Consider the following 25,465-nt stretch of genomic DNA (forward strand, 5'->3'; position numbering starts at 1 on the left):
CAACTCCCAAATTTCCCAAATCCCAAATTCCCCAGATCCCAAATTCCCCAAATTCCCCAAATATCAAATCCCAAATTTCCAATTTTCAAAATTCAAAAAATCGCACCTAAAATGTTGTCACTATGCTAGGGAAATTTGGCCCACCCCAGGCAGAAATTCTAGTTACGCCAATGCTTGTTCGATGTCCTAGGTGGTGTAATTGTTTCTTTTCTTTTAATTTTCGATCGCAAGCTTCCGGCTTATAAAAGCTTGGAAGATGAATCGACTCGCTGTTGCCTTTGCAGAGAAAAATTTCGTTGCGAACGGAAAGTGTGATTGGAATCATTTTTCGATTTATAAAGCAAGGTTGAACATTATTCGAATGAACTCTAGATATAAATTTCGAACGATCAATAAATATTTCAGAACAACGTACACATAACACTCTTGTTATATTGCCATAGATGTCGTAAAAACCTCGTGCAAACGAAGCTTGCAAAAATGTCCATGTAAAGGCCATATAACAAGTAATTTTATTTTATGAATATTCGAGAACAAAAAATCAGTTTTGATGTTAAGAGAAATACATTCGAAACAATTTCCAAATAAAATTTATAATAAAAAAAGTAACAAAGGATGTTTAACCCGAACAAAAGTTTATTCAAACGAAAATTTGTGCTACATTGAAAATTGCCTGATTTGCAATTTCGCTTAAAGCAATCTTAGAATATATATTGTTCTCGAATATGTTCGTTCAAATTTATATCTGAAGATTATTTAAATGATGACCGACTCTGGTTAGAAGTCTGTGTACACAGTAGAGTAGGTACATGTTGGTAGGGCATGCATGAAACATCACACGTAGCAAAATATTCTAATGATTTATTTGACTGTTTATCCACTTTATGTTAGCAAGATACAGACTCCGAAACTTTGACTATCTATCATACCCGCAAACGGAGGGAATGATACTCCACTGTATGTGTGCTTTATACAATCGAATGCTCTTAAGAAAACGGAACAGACGAGACACACAAACAAAAGAAAAAGGTAAATAGAACGAACGGTATTGTGAACACGAAATTCCATTCATACTTGGATCAGTTAAGGTGGAAGTTGTATTCCTGTTACGTTCACCCGGTGAAGAAGTGAATTTAAGTAGCCATAATGGTTCCATCAATAATCGAGACGAGGCTTTTTGTTGGTGCTGTCCATTAACATTCTTAAAGTCATGTTTTTGATTCATACGAGAGTTTATAGTTGGAGTTGGAGCTCTTTAAGGTGTGACTTGAAAGGACACTTTGAAATTTGGGGCATTTGGAGGTTGAGGAGTATAAAATTTGGAATTTGGGGACTTGGGAAATTGAGATTTGGGGTACTGAGATTTAGGGAATTGGGGTTTGAGGAATTGGGATTTGGGGAATCGGAGATTTGGGGGAAGTAGGATTTGGGAAATTGGGATTTGGGGGTTTGGAGATTTGAAACTTGGGAGATTGGGAACTTGGGAGATTTGTTACTTGGGAGATTGGGAACTTGGGAGATTTGGAACTTGGGAGATTGGAAACTTGGGAAATTTGAAACTTATGAGATTGGGAACTTGGGAGATTTGGAACTTAGGTGATTTGGAACTTGGGAGATTGGGAACTTGGGAGATTTGGAACTTGGGAGAATGGGAAGTTGGGAGATTGGGAACTTGGGAGATTTGGAACTTGGGAGAATGGGAAGTTGGGAGATTTGGAACTTGGGAGATTTTGAACTTGGGAGATTGGGAACTTGGGAGATTGGGAACTTGGGAGATTGGGAACTTGGGAGATTGGGAACTTGGGAGATTTGGAACTTGGGAGATTTGGAAGTTGGGAGATTGGGAACTTGGGAGATTGGGAACTTGGGAGATTGGGAATATGGGAGATTTGGATCTTGCAAGATTGGGAACTTGGGAGATTGGGAACTTGGGTGATTTGGAACTTGACAGATTTAAAACTTGGGAGATTTGGACTCTGACCGATTTGGAACTCGTGAAATATTTAACTCCATAAACTTCCAACTCGAAAAACAGAAATTTAAATCAAATCACAGTAACCTAAAGCTTCAAACACCCAAAAAACCAGAAATGTAAATCCATCAAAGTGGTACATTGATACCCCAAAAAACATCACTTTTAAATACGTGTCGTTATCCGAAAGGAGTCAACGTATCACCTGAGCGTGCAGGCATTAATGGATGTATTTCCGGAACGAGGCCGGGCTGCGATGTAAATCGGCCAAAAGAGAATGGCATCGTGACCCGAATATCTTAAGGGCAGCCTCAAAGGGTGATAGGTGATCGCGTAGGTGTGTTATCTTGTAAAATTGTCGACGGATAACAGCCTTAAGATGTCCATTGAGATGTGACTTTTGACGAGTGCAGCATCCAACGTGCAATTGAATTCATTCAACGAATAAAGGAATAGTAATTACGCGGGTGAAAGCGAACTGATCTTCGCCGCTGGAACAGAACTCAATCCTCAAAAACCTAAATAAATAAACTAATTCCCCAATATAAAAAAATAAACTCCAAAGTCTACTCTTAATCCAAAAACCTTGAAATGCACAAAAGAAGCACCTAAACCCAGCATCCCTCCACCATTAAATAACAGAATAATCAAGCATTAAAAATCATACCAAAACCAAAGAATCAGAAAGGGTCAAAACAAAAAAAAAGTTGGCAGAGTTTTTCCCAGCAAGTTCGAAGGCAAAAGACGATCGCCTATCACGCGAGGCGTGTATCAATTCCTGTGTAAGCTGGCTGGCTTGCGTGAAATCGAAACCCAGTTCTGTTGGATCGCAAATATTGTTGCATTCACTTTTGACAGCGGCACCGTTAAACCTTCGCCACGGTACATACAGCCAGACGTGATTCATATCTGCTCGACATTGAGGCATAGTCGTAACGTTATACTCTCATTCCGGGTATACGCGTCTCGCAACGAACATAAACTTCGCAAAGCTACGCTATTCCAGTGTTACTTGTGACTCGCGTAACTGCGTGCCTGTGTTTCCCGTTTATCGATGCGCGATATCGATAAACTTCCATTTTGTTTTTTGATTATTTGATGGTAGTTATTTGATCATTTGATGGGGTGCATCGATTGGAAGTAACGAGGATGTGGATATAGGGATTTAGGGATGTAGGAAGGTAGGAAGGTGGGGATATAAGGGTATAGGGATGTAGGAGTATAGGAAGGATGGGTCATAGGGATATAGCGATGTAGGAAGATTGGGATATGGGGATATATGAGTGTAGGAAGGTTGGGACATAGTGATATAGGGGTATAGGAAGATTGGAACATAGGGATGTGGGGAGATGGAGTTCTAACATTAGAGAGATGTGGACATATGGAGATTTGGACACATATACATATGTGGACGTAGAGATCTAAGAATGTAGGGTTCTGAGCAAATAGGGATTTGAGGGATTAGAGACTTGGGGCAATAGGTATATGACATAATAGGTATCTGGAAATATAGAAATCTGGAAACTGATACCTAGGAACATACCAATTTGGGATAATAGTGATTTGGAAGAATGGAAGTTAGTAATCACGATTAAGGGATATAAAGATTTAGCTAAATAGGGATCTGAAGATATAGAAAACTAGGAAAGTGAGATTTAACGAAAAAAAAATTTGAAGACGCAGAAACCTAGAAAAATAAATATCTCACCATACAGAAATCTCAGGAAATATAAATTTGGATTAGTACTCCATGTATAAAAATAAAAATCTAAAGTACCTTCATAAAAAAATAAAAACGTACATAAATCAACTTTTTCTCTTCCCAAGTTTAAAATACAAATTATCCACAAATCTTGAACAAGTACTCATAAAATAGCGAGTTAAAATATTTGATCAGAACCAATGATGTGTGAAAACACGTGTATGGCACGAAAAGACCATACAGTCACATTGGTGGACACTTCCCCTTAACGCGGACCTGGGTCAGATCGATAACATGGACCCTGTAACTCGGTCATCCCCCTACTACCTTACCATCGATATACGAAACCATTCTGCTTTAGCGCACGTATGCATACGTGTGTGTGACTCGTGTCGCGTGTGCGAATTTCTAATAACGCCAGCACACGCGTACCTTTGTCTCTGCCTTTGTCCTCGTTGGAATGTAAATTAGTCTTCTAATAGTGCCGTATCTACCGTGCGACAATGCATGGGCGAGTTTCTAATCAACCACACGCAGGTGCTGCAGTGCGTTTTTTTGTAAAATGTTCCTCATCATTCTTGCTAAATTTATTTCAACTGCATTTTTACAAATTTAATGTATTTTATATTTTTTTTCTGGGTCAGAGATGTTTTGAGAAGTAAGGAGGTTTTTCAAATTTAGCTAACTGAAGTTTTTTAGTTTTATAATTTTCTTATTTTCAGATTTGAAATTTTTTAAGTTTGCAAGGTTTCAAATTTCTGAATTTCTGAACTTTCCAAGGTCTCAAATTCCCAAATTTTTAAATAACCAAATTTTATTGGGAACTTGGGAGATGTGGAACTTGCAAGATTGGGAATTTGGGAGATTTGGGAGTTGGGAGATTGGTAACTTGAGAGATTGGGAACTTGGGAGATTGGGAACTTGGGAGATTGGGAACTTGGGAGATTTGGGAGTTGGGAGATATGGAACTTGGGAGATATGGAACTTGGGAGATTTGGAACTTGAGAGATTTGGAACTTGGGAGATTTGGAAACTTGGGAGATTTGGAACTTAGGAGATATGGAACTTGGGAGACTGGGAACTTGTGAGATTTGGAACTTGTGAGATTGGAAACTTGGGAGATTTGGGAAATTGGGAGATTGGGAACTTAGAAGATTTGGAAACTTAGGAGATTTGGTACTTGGAAGATTTGGAAACTTAGGAGATTTCAACCTTGAGAGATATGGCTAATTACCAAATTTTCAAGCACCCAAATCTCCAAAACCCCAAATTCCAAATTTCCCAAATCCCCCAAGCACCCCAACTTCCACACTCCCCAATTCCCAATTTCCCAAAATTTTCAAATGAATAAATTTTAAACCTTCATAATTCTCCACTCCCAAAATTTCTCAAACCTAAAAATTCTCCAGCTCCAAAACTTCTCAACTATAAAAATCCCCAAATCGTAAAACCTGCACTACCTCTCTTCTCTCACAATTCCAAAATTCATTACATAAAACATTACAGTATAACAAAAATGAATATTCCTCGAGCACAAAATAGAAACGCAGTAATTACACCGAAAGTTGTAGACAGTACATATGCAAATATGTGTGGCGCGTGTGAGCATAAATTCAAGAAGATTCACGTGCCCGTATTATTTTCGTGCACCCTTGCATCGCGGCCACGTGCACGCGTATGCAGAGCCAGACGCAGGATTCTTCGCCGCTTTTTCCTCTTTCCTCTCTCGTTTCTTCTTTTTTTTATTAATGTACCGAGCAAACAGCCGGAATTACCATTCAGCTGTATCCACTTAACGGGGATGATTCATTTGATTCTATAACTGGATTTCTCCTCGAATGCGCATTGAATGGATAAAAATCGTGCGTGCATCGCTTGCGAGTTCGAACAAGGGTTTTTTGTATAAATTTCCGGAACAATATTGCTATGCTCTTTGTGTTGCCTTGCAAGTATGATTTTATTTAAAGGAGCTCTATAAATTTTAAAATATTGGTTTTATGAATGCTGCAATTTGTCTGGATATCTTTAGAAACATTATACATATGAAATAAAATATTAAATGAATTATATATGAAATAATTAGATATGAAATAATTATTTCGAAGATGCATTGAGAGGAAGAGAAATTATAATAATAATATTAGAAATAAACTAACGAATCGATATTTCAACCAACCACTTCGTACTCAGCTTCCATCATTTCAACAGAATTTCATTGTCCCAACTTCCAAATTCGAACTTCCCTTAATAGGAACAAGTTGGAAATTCACTTCGAGTAAGATTCTGAAGTTTCTAAAGGTTTAACTACTTACTCTTAAACAATTTATGTGTTGCCTTCTTGGTGGTTCATTGTCAAGTGTACAAAGATATTGATAGAGAACTTTAATTAAATTCGTGACGAGATCATTCTACGTAGGGATGGGTTAAGCATTGGAGACATTTAGGGTAGTTTGAGCATTTGAGATTTGGCTATACATTACATATGTATGTAATGTATGTATGTAATGTATATATGTAATGTATGTATGTAATGTATATATGTAATGTATGTATGTAATGTATGTATGTTAATATACATATGTATATAGTGTGTGTATATTAACGTATGTATGTAGTGTGTGTATGTCAACGTATGTATGAAATGTGTGTTTATTAACGTATGTATGTAATGTGTGTATGTCAACATATGTATGTAATGTATGTCTATAACATATGCACGTAATGTATGTATGTAATGTACATGTGTAACGTATGTCTATAATGTACATACGTAATGTATACATATGTAAGCATATACATATACATATCCACGTCACATCAAAGTGTACACACATAATTTTAAAGTGTACTCTGTTCATCACTGCTAAACCAATTCCAGCGAGCCCCGCTTTTTGAAGCAGCGCCCTTGTTTTTTAGAATGGCACCCTCCGCTGAAAGAGGTCCACCGTGCAGGGTGAGCTTTTCAATCAGGCGCTTGAACCGTGACTTAACGCATCAAGATTTAACTTAACGAAGCTTAAAAAATAAGCCGAGGAGAAAGACAAGTATACGTGTGCTTACACGACATAGTACGAGATCTAAGCCGGTCCCGAGGGGATAAGTATCTACTTAAGGGCTTCTGCTGTGACCGATGTAATATATACATGTCTACACACGTGAGTGCGTGTATATACGACGCGGGATATCGCGTGTGTACAGTCGAGTTCGGATCAATCGACTTAAAGTCGATCCACGAAGCTTTAGCCCCTGGAAATTGGGTGAAGGGATTAAGGGGGATGTTGCGGGTCGGTGTGTGTGCCAGGATTATCTGCTATGAATATTCTCCCGGAGTATACGAGAAATATTTATAACGCTCACGTGATTCGTAATAATCGGATACATGATTTATGATTTTTTTGTAAATGAAAAATGGATTGAGGTTATATTTGCTTAAATAGAATTTTGCTTGGAATATTTATGACATCGTTTTCTTATTAGACAGGTCAGAAATTTAATAAAATTTGCATTTATACAGTAGAGGTACTGGATTACTGATTCTATAATTTAATTGAGCAACAGACATACGTTGACATATACACATTACATACATACGTTAATATACACACAACACATACATAAATCAACATACATACATTACATACATACATTACATACATACATTACATACATACATTACATGCATACATTACATACATACATTACATACATACATTACATACATACATTACATACATACATTACATACATACATTACATACATACATTACATACATACATTACATACATACGTTACATACATACGTTACATACATACGTTACATACATACGTTAACATACATACATTACATACATACATTACATACATACGTTACATACATACGTTACATACATACATTACATACATACATTACATGCATACATTACACACATACATTACATATATGTATTTATGCTATTGAAGTATGATATAATTAACTTACAATCGAATTTCATTCAAACTTCTCGACTGATTCAATTACATTAAAAAACAATTGAATTTATAACCAAAGATGATTGTATTACAGTTCAGACATTTCTTTGAAGAATTTTCAATATCGTTCAACAATTTATGGACTGAATTATGTGTCCGTACATATATAACATGTATGTGTATATGTACGAGTCCTAACCTTGAGTACCTGGAGAAATGTAGCACTTGAAAGATCTTCATTTGTAACAATTTGTTAAATCGTCTCCCTAACCCCGAAGAAAAACAGTGATTCAGAGATCGATACCGAGACGTCGATGAATCACGAAGCAACCGCAATATTTCATGGTACTTTCAAGATTGGCCGTCCGTAAATATCCACATCCGGTTTTAACAATCATCCTCAGGATGTGCGTGATGCTGCGCGAATTCGACGCTTCTGTCACGATGTCAGACGATTATAAATCCGGCTGGTAATTTGCATAGCAATTTCATCCCTCGTGACACGAAACGTCGAAGAAAGCTGAAGAAAAAGAAACCTTGACCAGCGAGTTTCGAACAGTTATATTTATTCGAACAACCTTCGAAATTAATAGATAGCTCGTAGACTTCGATTAATTTCGAGTCTCGTTCTCGGAGGTATAAACGAGGACCATCCGACGCGACGCGCAGGGATCAAGTATTCAACCCTTAATAAGGTAGTCTCTAATGAATATTAATTATATCTGGGAACACACACGAGCACCGGCGTGACCTTAAACCCGACGTTATATATCGCACGGTAATTTGTCTCTTACGAGAAACGTTTGACGTTTAATGAGACACGCGAAGTATTTCAGCGCGTGAGGGACTTCGTTCGATATTCATTGTGTACGTAGCTTCCGTTTTAACACCTTTAACATCGCCATTGTTTGCGTCGATATTAAACCTCTATCATTATATTATACTCTCTCGGTACACTCGGCCAATGATTTCCTTTGAGCTACGATTACTTCAGGGACACTCTCGTCGTCCGTTATTGGAATATGGGGTAATTCAAATAAAAGACTTTGCATCTTTAACCCTGCGTCGAAAGATGACATTCACCATTCAATATTTAATATTTATAATAAATGTTGTTTAACTAAATTTATAGTATTATACTAGTTTTAACTAAAACGTTTTAACATTGATATTTTGCAAGAGCAAAAATTTTTTTCTGAATTTTATCATTACGTACTAATAAGATATATAATCAGGTCACATTTTTTTTTTACAAAAATGATGCATTTAAGGGTCAAGGTTTGTCTTTATTACAGAGTGACTCTCAACGCATACATTTATCTTCGTCCATCAATAAAAATAATAATTCAACATCCGCATACATTAAAAACAGATATTAGACTTACAAGTAAAAAAAGTAAAAAATCATACAAATTGTGTAAAAATTAAGTACGACATACCTACAAAGATTGCAATTTTATCTCATATTTTGAAATAAGTAATTTTAATTAATATCTCGCTTCCGAGAGGTGTCGCAAATGATGTCTGCATCGCAATATCACTCCCCGATATCAGGTTTTATATCAGCAACCTCGGTAAAACGTTTCATTTGTCAACGAAATTACCCGACGCGAGCGCTAATTCAAGAAAGCTATTTAGATATTACAGCGGACATAAAATAACGTTTCGAGTAACGCACGATCGGTGGATCGACCCACGCGCTGCGTCGATATGTTTGTATCGAATGTATAAAGAGGATTAACCAAACAGGATTGTTCGAAGCCCGAACTTGCACAGACCACGTGTTGCGGTCCCCAATCGGGAACTTTGCGATTTTATCGCGATATATTCAAACGGTTCTCGGGGAGAACACTATGCGTTCAGGAAACTTATCGTTATTCCTTTGAGTATAGAATAATTTTCTTTTTCAAGTACTAGGATTTGCGATTAGGGGTTAAGGAAATTCAAATTTACGGATTTGCAATTTTAGTAATGTAGTGGTTTACTAGTTTACAAATTTAGATATTCTAAAAATCACAAATTCCCTAGTTCCAAATTCTCAAGTTCTAAAATTCTCTAGTTCCCAAATTCCCTAGTTCCAAATTCTCAAGTTCTCCAAATTCCCAAGTTCCAAAACTTCCTAGTTCCAAATTCTCAAGTTCCAAAATTCCCTAGTTCTAAATTCCCAAGTTCCAAAACTTCCTAGTTCCATATTCTCAAGTTCCAAATTCTCAAGTTCTTCAAATTCACTAGTGTCGAAATTCCCTAATTCCAAATTCCCAAGTTCCAAAACTTCCTAGTTCCATATTCTCAAATTCCAAATTCCCTAGTTCCAAATTCTCAAGTTCTCCAAATTCTCTAGTGCCGAAATTCCCTAGTTCCAAATTCCCAAGTTCCAAAACTTCCTAGTTCCAAATTCTCAAGTTCCAAATTCCCTAATTCCAAATTCCCAAGTTCCAAAACTTCCTAGTTCCATATTTTCAAGTTCCAAATTCTCTAGTGCCGAAATTCTCTAGTTCCAAATTCCAAGCTCCAAAACTTCCTAGTTCCATATTCTCAAGTTCCAAATACTCTAGTTCCAAATTCTCAAGTTCTCCAAATTCCCTAGTGCCGAAATTCTCTAATTCCAAATTCGCAAGTTCCAAAACTTCCTAGTTACAAAAGTCCCTAGTTCCAAATTCTCAAGTTCCAAAATTCCCTAGTTTCAAATTCCCAAGTTACAAAATTCCCTAGTTCCAAAACTTCCTAATTCCACATTGTCAAGTTCCAAAATTCCCTAGTTTCACAGTTCTTTAGTTGTAAAATTCCTTAGTTCCGAAATTCACTAGTCCCGAAATTCCCAAATCCCTATATTTCCCAATCCTTATATTCGCAAATCCCCATATTCCCAAATTCCCAACTATTCAAATTCTCAAATTACTGAATTGTATTATTAAAAAACCTAAAACCTAAAAACCCTAAAACTCAAGCAACATGAATATAATATCCATCCACCGAATCGTCTACATATTTCACTAATAAAATTTCCTCATTCAACGAGAGCCTATAGATTCCAGACCTTGTGTCTGTAAATCATCGTATGTTGAACCGCGATGAATAATTCCGTGGAAAGAAGCAGATATTCTTTCGCAACCTTGTAAATAAAAGATACAGTAACATTACAATCTTTTTTATTTCGTTAATTTATGTGCGCACATTGCTCTTTTTTCCCGAGCATTCAAATGGGAACGAGACTTTTCAGTCGGTCCTCGTGCATGCATACGTCCGATTTAAAGACGCGGACGAAATAAACGTCCGAAACGAGATTCGTGCACTGGTGTCTCTCTGTCTTTGTTCACGTGAAGAATTCCGGAAGAGCATCGTTCAAGAACGGCCGCAACTCGCCGAAGACTTTACGTCCTCTGCACAAAGAGTTCCGCGCGCTTTCTGCCTCGACACTTTGTCTCCGCTCGCGCGTTTCCACGAGAGATACGTGTTCGTTGTAAATCGAACGCGTGGGTTGGATCATTCTACTTGTCGGTGAATGCTTTTCGTCCCGGATATACGGGAACCTGACTGTCACGCTTCTTTTTCTCCTTCGTTTATTGTATTCTACGGATGAGTCACTATTCGATCGAAATTTCACCGGAACTTGGAATATTGCTAGGTTGCTTTACGGAGAAATCGATGATTTTGGGTATTTGGAAATTCCCGTATTTGAATGATAGTTGTATGATAATGATAAGTGTAGATGATTTTGTATATCAACATTTTTGAATTCACATATCCCTAAATCCTTAAATATCTAAATCTGGATTTATGTGTTTGAGAGAGGAAGGATGCTTGATTGTGCGCAAAGGAATCGGTCGGACGATGAAAAGAATCGACTCGAAGGCGGCTATTTTTGAGAGCAACAGCGCACATCGAGTGTACAGAGCAAATATAACCATGCAAATAAGAGGAAGGCCGTCGAAATTGACGAAAATGACGCTTCGACGAAGAGAGCATACAGGAAGCTTTCATCGGGATCCTTGAAGACAATATTCCGTTTTATAGATTCTCTTTTTTGCTATGCAACATCCTACTATTATTAACCTTCTCTTAAAAAAAATTATACTAAATGATGCTAAATATATTCTCTTGACGGTGACTTTGTTTTATAGCTGCAAGTATAATAAAAAACGTTGGTGGTATAAGAAGACAGGATGTTAAAATTTAATATGCATGCATCACATATGAATATGTCTATTATGGAACAGTAGTTGCAATACAGTTTTGTACTATTTTTATGATAAAAATTAAGGTAAATTTTCTCTTTACTTTCAGTTATATTATCATTCAATCATCAAATTCTCTCATGTGTTAATGTATGACACAAGAGTTCATATAAGAAAATTATTATAATTTTAGCTTAATCCTATATCAGCATAAATATACCAGTAAACACATCGAACACAAAATAATCCTGAAATTAAAACGTTTAACAAGAATGAAATTTTCACCTGATCTCCAATTATTACTCAATAAAATCCCTCATGCGATAATGTATGACACAAGAGTTCATATAAGAAAATTATTATAATTTTAGCTTAATCCTATATCAGCATAAATATACCAGTAAGCACATCCTACACGAAATAATCCTGAAATTAAAACGTTTAACAAGAATGAAATTTTCACCTGATCTCCAATTATTACTCAATAAAATCCCTCATGCGATAATGTATGATACAAGAGTTCATATAAGAAAATTATTATAATTTTAGCTTAATCCTATATCAGCATAAATATACCAGTAAACACATCCTACACGAAATAATCCTGAAATTAAAACGTTTAATAAGAATGAAATTTTCACCTGATCTCCAATTATCGCTCAATAAAATCCCTCATGCGATAATGTATGATACAAGAGTTCACATAACAAAATTTTGGTTTAATCAACGTATGAGTAAATATATCGAAATAATCGTTAAATTAAAACGTTTAACGAGAATGGAACCGCGTATGAAAAGGGAGATCGGAAACGTAGAACAATGACACATTCCAGCTGCGAGTCGATCAAAGATTATAATATACGCTCGAGCACGCGCTCTCGCCGGATGAACATAATATTTGATCAAGGCACGCATAGCGTGCACACGAGTACGCTCGCACACGCTTTGGTCGCTCGCGATCAGTGGCTGCCCGACCATCTGTCTCGAAACACGCGTCCCGGCGTCTCGCGGAAAAATCGACGCCAAAAATTGAAGTGCCACTCTGTGTAATAGTTTCTTCTAATTTTATAATCCACTGTTTTACTAATTACTGTTTCGAACAACGATCGGTTGTCGGAGAGAATTATCGATAAGTGATCATTGTATTAAAACGAGAGCACAGCTTCACAGGATAATAGCTTTTGGTGAGAGATATAAAGGTTGCTTTAATCTCTTTCAAGGGTGATTTTAATCAGCTGCAGGACACAATTTTTGCGATTTTTATTCATTCTTCTGTTTTAGTTAGGTTGTTGAGAATGAGAGAATTTTTTGGTACAAAATTGTACGTGCACTTTCACTATTAAGTAATTTTACCTTCAGTGTTAACTTTGTTGTATGAAACTGTCAGAAATATTTCTAATTTTTTGGTAATTGCAAGCTTGTCTTTTATATCTATACACTGTTCTATAATATTACAAGTAAGTTCGTTTATTTCCATTCTTCTGTTTTGCTTACACTATTGAAAATGAGAGAATTTTTGGTTTAAAATTGTACGTGTACTTTCACTGTATCATTGTTAATTTTGTTATATGAAATTGTCAGAAATATTTCTCATTTTCGTTTGTAATTGTAAACTTGTCTTTTATATTTTTACTCTGTTCTGTAATATTACAAGTTCATTTATTTCCATTTTTATGTTACACTGCAATGAGTTCACTTATTTGTTTTTTATTATTACGTTCAGTACATACTTGTACAGTAAATAATCTCATGATGATTCAGAAGTACCCAAAAATTCGGCCCTCAATTTTGTAAATATAGAAAATTCAGGTTGTAGACGGTCAACGTTTCCTAATGCGATGCAGAAGTGTTCGAGCCTTCATACAATGTATTAAGGTGAATCCCTATTTATAGAGCTGAGGATGAGAAGGGTGTTCCTCTCGTGGAGAGTTGTACGAGGCCAGTTAGAGTCAGTAGTCAGTGGTCGTTCATGGTCAGACAGTAGATAGTGGTTCAAGTGGTTCAATTGTTCACTTTCGTTTCCTTTCCTTCGCTCTTTCATCTCGTTTTCCTTATATTCTTCTTTAACGTTGCAAATATTTATTTTTACTAAATGTGCAAGTTTTTATTTTTACTAAATATTTTTATGAGTAAATTTGTCTCTTTTTATTACATTTCGTTGAACTTAGAAATATAAGCATATGTATAAATGATAGTCTTGTCAGAAAAGAGGTTAAAGACAAGTTCATAAAGAGGTCAAAGACTGTTCTTTTTCAAGGTTTTTACAATTTTTGACAATTTTTATGATTCTTTGTTTATAATATATTGAAATGTACAGATTCAACATTTCTTTTCAAACTTCGTTTCATAAAGCTTCAAACTTGTCACATAAAACTTATATACATTAATTATTCTCATAACTGAAAAACCTACAATCCAATATTTTAAATATTTAAAAAGTCACATCTGTTTGTACCTAACAAAATGTATCTTCCTTATTCAAATTTTTTTTAAATTTTTAGCAATTTAGTGCTCCACATTTCCCAGAAATATTCAAAAACTTTCAGAATTAAATGACAGAGTTAAACAGAATGTGTACGTTTCGATTGGTTCCAAGAATTTTATTGTTTAACATCTTTTGTTCTTTTCCTATGGTATCCTTTTCTCTTCTTTTGTTCAGCAACGCTGCAATTTAACGCTGTTTACGCGGTTTCGATTTTCACTTTGCTTCGACTCTTCCAGCGAATGCATACGAATATTTATACAGCTCTTTAAGTGGTAATATATTAATATTCATACGACTCTTCAAGCGCTAATATTCGATCCAATGCTTGTTTTAAGCGTTATGTTTGAACGATAGACACTGTTTGCGTTAATTCATTAACAGCGGTGTCCAGTTACAAATTAAGACAATAACTGGATTACGTGGACGACTGTGAGTCAGAGTCAGAAAATGCGAGTTATTGACGGAAACAGAAATTAAGGCAAAAATAAAAGCATTCTTGTTTATTTATTACTTCATTCTGTGTTTTGTATACATTGAAAATCATCCACGTGACTAGTTATTCATTATTATTATTCAAAAATATTCATTATTCAAAACTTTATTCAGAAAGAAAATTTCATACAAAACTTTTATATGGAATTTTATATTTTATATGAAATATTTAGTTATGTATAAAAAAGTGACGCCTCTGAGATTTCGATTTTCTTAGTTTCTTTCAATGAAACATACTTCTTCATACACAAAAGAATTTCTGTGAAAAAATATGAAAATATTAATGAAATCAAAAGTTTGTATGATGTGTTAGAATTCTTACAGTGTCTCCTTTATGTTAAATATTATAAATACTTAGTTGAATTCAATATTTAGTTAAATATCAAACGTGGTGTAAATTATCAGTTTAACATCGAACCCCAATATTTTTTTTTTTGTAAAATTAATCTGTGTCACAAAAAGCATATACGAATACATAAAAAGGAAGATGTGAGTTACGATTTGTAACCACGATGTCCTTGCAATTTTTACGAATAATTTAAGAGATTGGAATTGAAACAAGACACCGAGTATTCGAAGCAAACATCGTTGGCATTGCACCCTTATCCAACGATGATGCAGCATTTTTGTCCCGCTGAAAAGGAGAATTTACCAGAAATTGTTGACACGGAACCGGTTAGTTGTAAGGGAACGCCTTTTATTTTCGTTCATTATCTGGCGAAGGTAAAACCGAGGGGTTTCGAGGTAAAGAACCACGGACGCTCTTAAATCAGAATAGTTGCTCGTAATTAATGATTATGATCTCGCTATGCGCAATTCGAAACCAGCTTGCAAACTTATCGGGAACTTTTGTTCGCGATTTTAAGAGAGTCCTATAACCGCCTTTAATTTTACTGACATTTTTTCTCTTCTTCTCTGCATCCTTACAAGCAAAGTTTCTTAATAATCTTCCTCGGGAAAGCTGCTCTGAATTATGTTTTCTACCGCTATTATTTTAAAACTTCTGGTGGAGGGTGATTTGAGAAATGATTTCAATAAAATGATCCTGAAAATATTCTATAAAAAATTCTATTTTATACATTCATTAAATTTTATCATTTTTTATTTTGCTATTAGATAAACAATTTTTATGATGCTTTGTGTTTCTCTGGTTAGACATGTCCTTGTGCGTTGCAGAAAATTATTTGAAATTCATGTGAAGTGACTTTCAATGTATTAAATAATTAATTCATGTAAAAATACATGTATAATGTAAAATTTAAAAAATAAATATTTGAAGGATATTGCATTTAAATGTTGCAAACAGAGATGCAAAATAATAAGTTTGTTAAAAATGTTTGGTTGAAGCAGTAAGCAAGAGTTAATTTTTATTTAAACATCAAGTAAAATTAATTTTTATTGAAGTGTTGGGTAAAAATGAATTTTTACTCAAGCATCAAATAAAAATGAATTTTTACTCAAGTATCAAATAAAAATGAATTTTCACTCAAGCATCAAATAAAAAATAATTTTTACTCAAGTATCAGATAAAAATTAATTCTTTCTCAAGTATCAAATAAAAATTAATTCTTTTTCAAGTATCAAACAAAAATTAATTCTTGCTCAAGTATCAGATAAAAAATAATTTTTACTCAAATATCAAATAAAAAATAATTTTTACTCAAGTATCAAACAAAAATTAATTCTTGCTCAAGTATCAGATAAAAAATAATTTTTACTCAAACATCAAATAAAAATGAATTTGTACTCAAATATCAAATAAAAATTAATTTTCACTCAAGTATCAAATAAAAATTAACTTTTGCGTATCCAGTAAAAATGTCTACTACGTCAATAACAAAGAAATTCCAAGAACTAACAGATTAAAAAACTGCAAAACTTCAAATGTTTAAACGTTGACAATGTATAATCGGTATAATTTATTTGTGTACGCAGTGAGGTAAAAAAGTAAAGAATAGAATCTCCGGTGCAAACGTCGCGAAATCTCATAATACGATGTCAATCCCTCGGTATACCGCATCGTGGTAGTTGAAGCATAGATCACCCTCGAAATATTGGATTACGGCAACGACGTCGATACCTGGTGAACGCGTGATTTAATTTAATATACAGTGGAGGGAATGTTTCGCAGAATCGGGACGTGTCAGTATAGAGTCGGCCTTCCGATTGCGAGGAGTTCGGATTCTTTCGTCAAACACGAACGAAACACGTTCCCAGCAGTTTGTATTCTTCGAAACGTGTCCCTTCCACGTCAGTACTCGTTCGAACGATCAGCCGAGACGATCGGAACTCTTCTTTTAAAACGATCACTTGACTATTCTCTCAAAATTATTTACACGAAGTTTACAAAATTATAAAAATTATTTAAACGAAGTTTAAACAAAAATTATTTAGTCGCGTTGTAAATAAAAAATTTCGTTTATTGTGAATCACGAATAAGAATATAAATACGTTCATATATGTATAAAAATATAAAGTCGATCACACATAAAAATTTAAAATTGTTCACATATGAAAATATCAAGTCGATTCTCCAATAGAAATATGAAATCATATATTAAAATATAAAATCGTTCATAAAAACGTAAAATCGTTAAAAGAATCGTCTATAAAAATATTAAAATTGTATAACAAGGCGATCGTTGTTCGAACAGTGTCCGTAAACTTCTTTCGAATCTGATCAAGAATAAGACTCGAACAAATATTTGGATTTTCTGAACTTCTTGTGAATTGTTAGGTGATAAGCAGTGGATTTGTATGAGTTGTTTTGACTGTGATCGAATGATATTTGGGGAGTGTAAAATCGTGTACCGTGGATAAATTGAACTCGAAGGCGGACGAAGCGGCGTGCCAGTAGATACACGATGTCGACGTGCTCGCTGATGCCGGTGTCTCTTCAGGATATTTTGGTAAATATTGTCATTTCGTTTGGTAAAGAGGGCTTTGGTGAAAATGCGTAGTTTTATGTTTAGGGAGGTGGGTGTTGGAAAGTTCTGAATTTTGAAGTAGAAGTTTTTGATTTTGGAAATTTGGGAATTTGGAGTTTTTACGATTTTTAATTTAGAGCATTGAAGTTAGGATATTTCCAAATTCTCAAGGTTTGACATTTAAATTTTTCCAAATTTCGCGGATCACAAATTCTCAAGGTTTGAAATTTCAATTTTTCCAAATTTCGCGGATCACAAATTCTCAAGGTTTGAAATTTCAATTTTTCCAAATTTCATATATTACAAATTCTGAAGGTTTGAAATTTCACATATTCCGAATTTCACATATGCCAAATTCTCAAGGTTTGAAATTTCAATTTTCCCAAATTTTACACATTTCAAATTCTCAAGGGTTGAAATTTCACATATCCCAAATTCTCAAGGTTTGAAATTTCAATTTTCCCAAATTTCACATATTCCAAATTCTCAAGGTTTGAAATTTCACACATTTCAAATTCTCAAGGGTTGAAATTTCACATATTCCAAATTCTCAAGGTTTGAAATTTCACACATTTCAAATTCTCAAGGGTTGAAATTTCACATATCCCAAATTCTCAAGGTTTGAAATTTCAATTTTCCCAAATTTCACATATTCCAAATTCTCAAGGTTTGAAATTTCACACATTTCAAATTCTCAAGGGTTGAAATTTCACATATCCCAAATTCTCAAGGTTTGAAATTTCAATTTTCCCAAATTTCACATATTCCAAATTCTCAAGGTTTGAAATTTCACATATTCCAAATTCTCAAAGTTTGAAATTTCACATATCCCAAATTGTCAAGGTTTCAAATCCCAAATTTACAAAGAATTTTAATATTTAAAAATTTGAGAATTTAGCTATTCGCCAATACGTAAACTTGACCTTCCAAAAAAGTCTCAGAACCCCAAAAAATTATAATCACCTCAAATTTTTCCGTCAATATCACTTCTCACACATACATACATGCATACATACAACAAACGCACTACTAAAGTACAAAGAGTCAATTGTGTCAATCAAGATACTACCATCATCATTTATGGTGTAACAGCTATAAATACCCTTAACGCTAGATAATTTCCATGATTTCAAAGAATATCTATTCTATTGTCCACTTTTTGCCATTAATCCTGGATCTTCGACGATGAATATATCATTCAATGTAAAATGATTAATCCCCGCATTACGATACCACGTATCATGAAATATGTAGTTCGTGATACAAACACGTGCAGTTTCATTCAGTTTACGATAAGATTTGGAATTCCTTTGTCTATTAAACTACGCCATTCTGCGACCTTTCTATGCTGTATTTTTGTTTATTGTTATTACTTTACGAGAACCTTTTCTGGGTCGTTTAAGAAATTTGTGTACTTGGATTATAAACTCTTTATATACAAAACGGTTTTGTTTTGAATTAGTGTTTCTAACGATGGGTTCTGAGAATCTTTTCTGTCGTTCATTGTGTGATTATTTTAGGGATTCATATGGAGATTTGGTTTAGATCTTAGTATGGACGTTTGCTTTAAAGATGTTTCGTTTGGAAATAACTGAAAGAAGTATTATACATATATGACATATGTGTATATGTATAATAAAGAGTCTCATTATGAATTCTAATAAAGTAGAATTTTAATAAATCTGTGGAAACATTTCTCTCCATTCAGTAATTCACTTTACTTATTCACAAACTCATAGAATTTAATTAATTTATTACCTGACTCATTTTTTTGCATTTTATATGAATATTAGGATTTGCATATACAGAGTGTCCTACAGTATAAGGACCTACATTAGTTGTGAAGCACCCTGTATTGTCACATACATTATCGATTGAACAAGTTCCTGTTTGAACTTTCATTTTGTCTTCTATTTATATTATTTATATATACATATACTATTTATATTATTCATACACATATGCTATTTATATTATTCATACACATATGCTATTTATATTATTCATACATATATACTATTCATATTATTCTTACACATATAGTATTTATATTACTCTTACACATATGCTGTTTATATTATTCATACACATATACTATCTATTTTATTCATACACATATGCTGTTTATATTATTCATACACATATACTATCTATTTTATTCATACACATATGCTATTTATATTATTCATACATATATACTATTCATATTATTCTTACACGTATAGAATTTATATTATTCTTACACATATGTAATTTATATTATTGATACACATATACTATTTTTATGTTATTCATACACACATACTTCTATTAATTCACTTTATTTTATACTGTTTATATTTAATTCAGTCTCTCGCACAAAACTCCAAAAATAAAATTTTATCCACAACAAGAATTTACGATACTATTATGTCTCCAAGTGGTGACTTTCCAATATAATTTAATACACAAATCCAGGGGAACAGTTTTCATCCGCAGCAACCACAACGAAAGGTTAAGGGTTAAACACGTTTTACCCGTCAATATTTTCCCGGAGCTTTCACTCGCCATATTATTTTCACCCCGAAGAAAATTCACACCCCCACGCGCGAGTGTCGTTCAACAACGCACCCACGTGCTTGCAGAATCTCACCTTTTCAAATATCACAGTTGCATTTCACTGTGAAAGGAAAAATCTCTCTCCATGATGTTATTGATGTACAACATGCAACGACACTTGGAGAAATGCGTTCAACGTACTGTTCTATATTGTTGCAATTTTAAAACGTTTTTATGAAATGATATTACTGTTTCATGGTGTTATTATCCAGTGACGTTGTAATTCAATGGTGTTACTGTTCATTAATTTTACTATATATTACTGTTTAGGGATATTGTTATTTAAAGTTACTGTTCAACAATATTGTTATTTAAGGTTACTATTCAACAATATTGTTATTTAAGGTTACTGTTCAACAATATTGTTATTTAAGGTTACTGTTCAGTAACGTTATTAAATTACAATGTTGCAGATCAATAATGTTTTCATGCAATGATGTTATAGTTTAATATCGTTTTTTTGTAACGATGTTACTGTTCATTAACGTTATTATACAAAGACGTTACTGTTCAACGATATTATTATTCAGTGAGGTTACTGTTCAGTAACGTTATTGTTCTACAATATTGTTGTTCTATAATGTTTTTATCTAATGACGCCACCATTCAATATCGCTTTTGTCTAATGATGTTACTATTCATTAACGTTATTATACAAAGACGTTACTATTCAGTAACGTTATTGTTCTACAATATTGTTGTTCTATAATGTTTTTATCTAATGACGCCACCATTCAATATCGTTTTTGTCTAATGATGTTACTATTCATTAACGTTATTATACAAAGACGTTACTGTTCAACAAAGTCATTATCCATCGATGTTATCATTTATCAAAATTATTCTTTAAAAATGTTACTATCCAGTCGTTACAATTTGCTAATGTCTTTATCCAACAATGTTATAATTGAATAACGTTATTGTCCAACGACGTTGCAATTCAGTAGCATTATTATTCTACAACGTTACTGTTCAACAATATTATTATTCAACAACGTTACTGTTCAACAACATTGTCAACCATCAACGTTATTATTCATCAGCATTACTCTTCAAAAACGTTATTATTCAACAACATTACATTTCAATAATATTTTTGTGCAACGTGACAATTTGACAGTGTTACAATTCAATAATGTTTTTATGCAACAACGTGACAATTCAACAACGTTACAATTCAATGTTTTTATGCAATAACGTGACAATTCAATGTTTTTATGCAATAACGTGACAATTCAGCAAATTTATAGTCTAACAAAATCACTGTTTAACAACATCCACTCTAAAACATCCATGCAAAATGTTTCAAATCATAGTATTTTATAAACGTACTCATAAATTTTCATAAACATAGTTACAATTCAATAATGTTTTTATGCAACAACGTGACAATTCAGCAACTTCACTGTAACAAAATCACAGTTCTACAATATTCACTAAGATATTCATGCAAAATGTTTCAAATCCTTATATTTTATAAACATACTCATAAACTTTCATAAACATACTTAAAATATAAGCAAACACATAATATTTTACTTCCAAACAAACGTTTTACTCCAAGAACGCCGAAATTCATAACGCGAATACAATTTGATGAAATAACGTTGCGATCTCGTAATAGATGAAAACTGGTACACAGCCTCATTGTTCTCTGGCAACAAAAACTTTCGCATAATTGATATTACGATTTATGAAAGTTTCACGATGAAACAACTCCCGTCGAAGTTCGATGCAGCTCGTAACAGTCGCTCACGCTTATTTCGAGAAGGATAAAAAAATCGAACACGCTTCGTGGTGGAGCTTTTGTTTATGACTTGAGGTTAGCTTCTTCGGGTTGGATTTCTGGAAGGGGTCTTATTGTTAATTAGTTAATGAAGTTTTTGTATTTATGGAGTTATGAAATTGCGTTCACTTGTAGTGACTTCGGGATTTATCTTTGCGTTGCATTAACCACGTTCTGGTTTTAGGTAAACACAATGCAATGATGTTTTCGATGCAGAGAATTTGATGCAAAATTCTTCTTATTCTTAACTTTGTGCTATTTTTTTATTTCTTGATTATTTTATGTTTTTATATTGGGAGGTTCAAAATTTAACCCTTCGTTGCATTTTGGGGTGCATATGTTATACAATGTATACGAGGGTGTATATTGTGTGGAGTTTTTGTATTTTGAGGGAGATAGGTGTATACAAAATTTTATGAATGATAAAATTATTTTTAAGATGTTCAATATATTTAATTCAAAATAATATTTAACTTGACACATTCAACATATTTGATTGTAAATAATATTCAACTTGTTTTTAAAGATTCAAACATTTTTAATTTTAAACAATATTTAACTTGTTTCTAACACATTCAACATATATAATTCTTAATAAAAATTCATGTATTACTATCATTTTTATTTATGTAACATTTAACATAATGTTAGCAATATCACTCTTGTCTAATGACATAAACACCTTCAAACAACCCTTATGTTTCATAGTCACAACTTTTTATAATGTCTTCTAAAAATTGTCTAAATTCTAACATAATATCACTTGTCAACATTATCAGAACACATTAACTATCATCTCATTAAAATTACTTATAAAAGTTCAAAAATGCTGTTCTTTAAAAATCGCGCACCAAAGAACCCCGATAAAACAGCCAAAAAACCTAAGAAACTTTGCAAGAACCAAAGTTAAGATTCTTCCGCTAAAGCTGTCAAAAGTTCAGCGAAATATTGAACAGAATGCTTGTGAATTAAGACGGAGGCTGTACGAGACACCTGCGAAGGGTTGAAAGTACTTACTTTATCAAAGCGTCAATAATGGAGGGTTATCGATCAAGGACTTAGGCACCGCACTTGACAACGAGGAAAGTTCACGAGGTGAAAAGTCGGTGGAAAGTTGTAAGACGCTTAATTTCGAGCGGAAATTACGGCGATGTAAAAGTACGCGCACGATGCATAGGCGCGAAACGATGGCACAATTCGCGTGTAAATTACGAGACGCGTACAGGACGTGAGTGTACGTCGAGTGTGGGATGAAAATAGGCGCTTACTTAAGGAGAATGCCTTTACCACTAACACCACCTGACACCGTGGCCTTGCTAGCAGCTAACATTATCAACCACGTTCGACGACAGTCATTAACGTCATGCGTCGATTGAGTTTCATTGAACGGTGACGGCACGCACGGTTATGGTGCATGGGGAAATGTGAAATGTTGGTAAACGCTTAGAATGTTGTAATTGTATTGATCACCGCGTATATACATATGTATGACATATACATATCGTATGTACATCATATGTACATATCATACATACATATATTTATATGATATATGTAACACATGATATCTATGCATATGTGTAACATATGATATCTATACATATATGTATGTCATATGTACATGACATCAATAGATAATACACATTGTATAGATACATGATATCTACATATGTATCTCACACACAGTACAGATACATGATATCTACATATGTGTATCATACATACTACAAGTACATGATACCTACATATGTGTATCATACATACTACATGTACATGATACCTACATATGTGTATCATACATACTACAGGTATATGATATCTACATATGTGTATCATACATTGTACAGATACATGGTATCTACATATGTATATTATACATTATACACATACATGATATCTACATATGTATCTCACACATAGTACAGATACATGATATCTACATATGTGTATCATACATACTACAAGTACATGATACCTACATATGTGTATCATACATACTACATGTACATGATACCTATATATGTGTATCATACATACTACAGGTATATGATATCTACATATGTGTATCATACATTGTACAGATACATGGTATCTACATATGTATATTATACATTATACACATACATGATATCTACATATGTATATCACACATAGTACAGATACATGATATCTACATATGTACATCTCACACATAGTACAGATACATGATATCTACACATGTATATCATACATTGTACACACACATGATATCCGCATACACACATGGTATACATATATGACCACAAAATAAACGTCACATCAGACTTGTACGTCAGTCGACCCCCAAAGTATAAAAACTCGAGCATCAAATTACTGAAGCAAGAATAGTATAAAAATGAATTGAACTCAAAATAACTGAGTAATATAATGAAGTTAATTTAGCACAGTTAATAGAGAATTTCAAAATGATCCCAGAGAGATTGCATCAATCTGCATTCGATCATTTCTCCCAGCAGCAACTGAATAGCAGAATCAAGGATACCTTTTACCTACAAAATGAAAACTATGCTCCTAATTGGTACATATCGTGAATCATCGATGACCGGAACGGTATAAAATGCATCGATTAGCGATTTCACAAGCAATCGAGCGTTCCAGATATCTTTAGGAATTAAAAATTGAATAGTAGTTTTCTATCATATATTTTTATGATTCGTAATAAGGATTTCAAATAGATCATTAGTCAATTATGAAGAATGGAACACAAAAGGAGTTTATTCGATAGCCTTAATCGATCAGTAACTACGCTATTGATCGTCCATTGATTTGATCATCGAAAGCTATATTTAACCCAATTAACTTTTCAATCAAATTTTATCTGAAGTCCACTTTATCCATTTGTACTGAAAATATTCTTTGCTAGAATTAAGACAAGTATTGCTCCATAATTGAGCAAGAAAAGACACAGTTCGATTCTTAAGGAATTAAACACCTTTTATTCCCGCAAATTTCGCAACGACCTCGAACTTTCAATCCGCATTTTCACGGTTTCGAATTTTACATTTTATGCACCGAGTAAAGTGTACGACCTCGTTTGTTGCACTGCTCGAGCCGTGGGCGATAGACACCTCGAATATTAATTACAGAGAAAGAAAAAAATTCGTCAATGGCCTGGATAACTTAATTAATTGGAGCAAGTCGGTCGAGAAACAAAGGTCGAGGTTCTCGAATCCTTGTCTAACGATTCATTTATTTTCTTGTGAAGATACATCGATTTATCCGGAAATTTGCGATGCAAATTGTGTGAAGTGTAATTTCACGTATGAATACGCTGGATGAATGTGGTGAAGAAGAGATGGTGTGAAGCTTTTAAGTATGT

At 33.8% G+C, this 25,465-nt stretch overlaps 1 protein-coding gene across 3 annotated transcripts in view; it reads left to right on the plus strand.

Moving 5' to 3' along the window:
• Positions 1-25,465, plus strand: part of LOC100876289 (uncharacterized) — a 305,268-nt gene that overhangs the window by 132,373 nt on the left and 147,430 nt on the right. The window lies entirely within an intron of this gene.

The sequence above is a fragment of the Megachile rotundata genome, chromosome 5 (genome assembly GCF_050947335.1).
Source record: "Megachile rotundata isolate GNS110a chromosome 5, iyMegRotu1, whole genome shotgun sequence".
NCBI classification, from domain to species: Eukaryota; Metazoa; Arthropoda; class Insecta; order Hymenoptera; family Megachilidae; genus Megachile; species Megachile rotundata.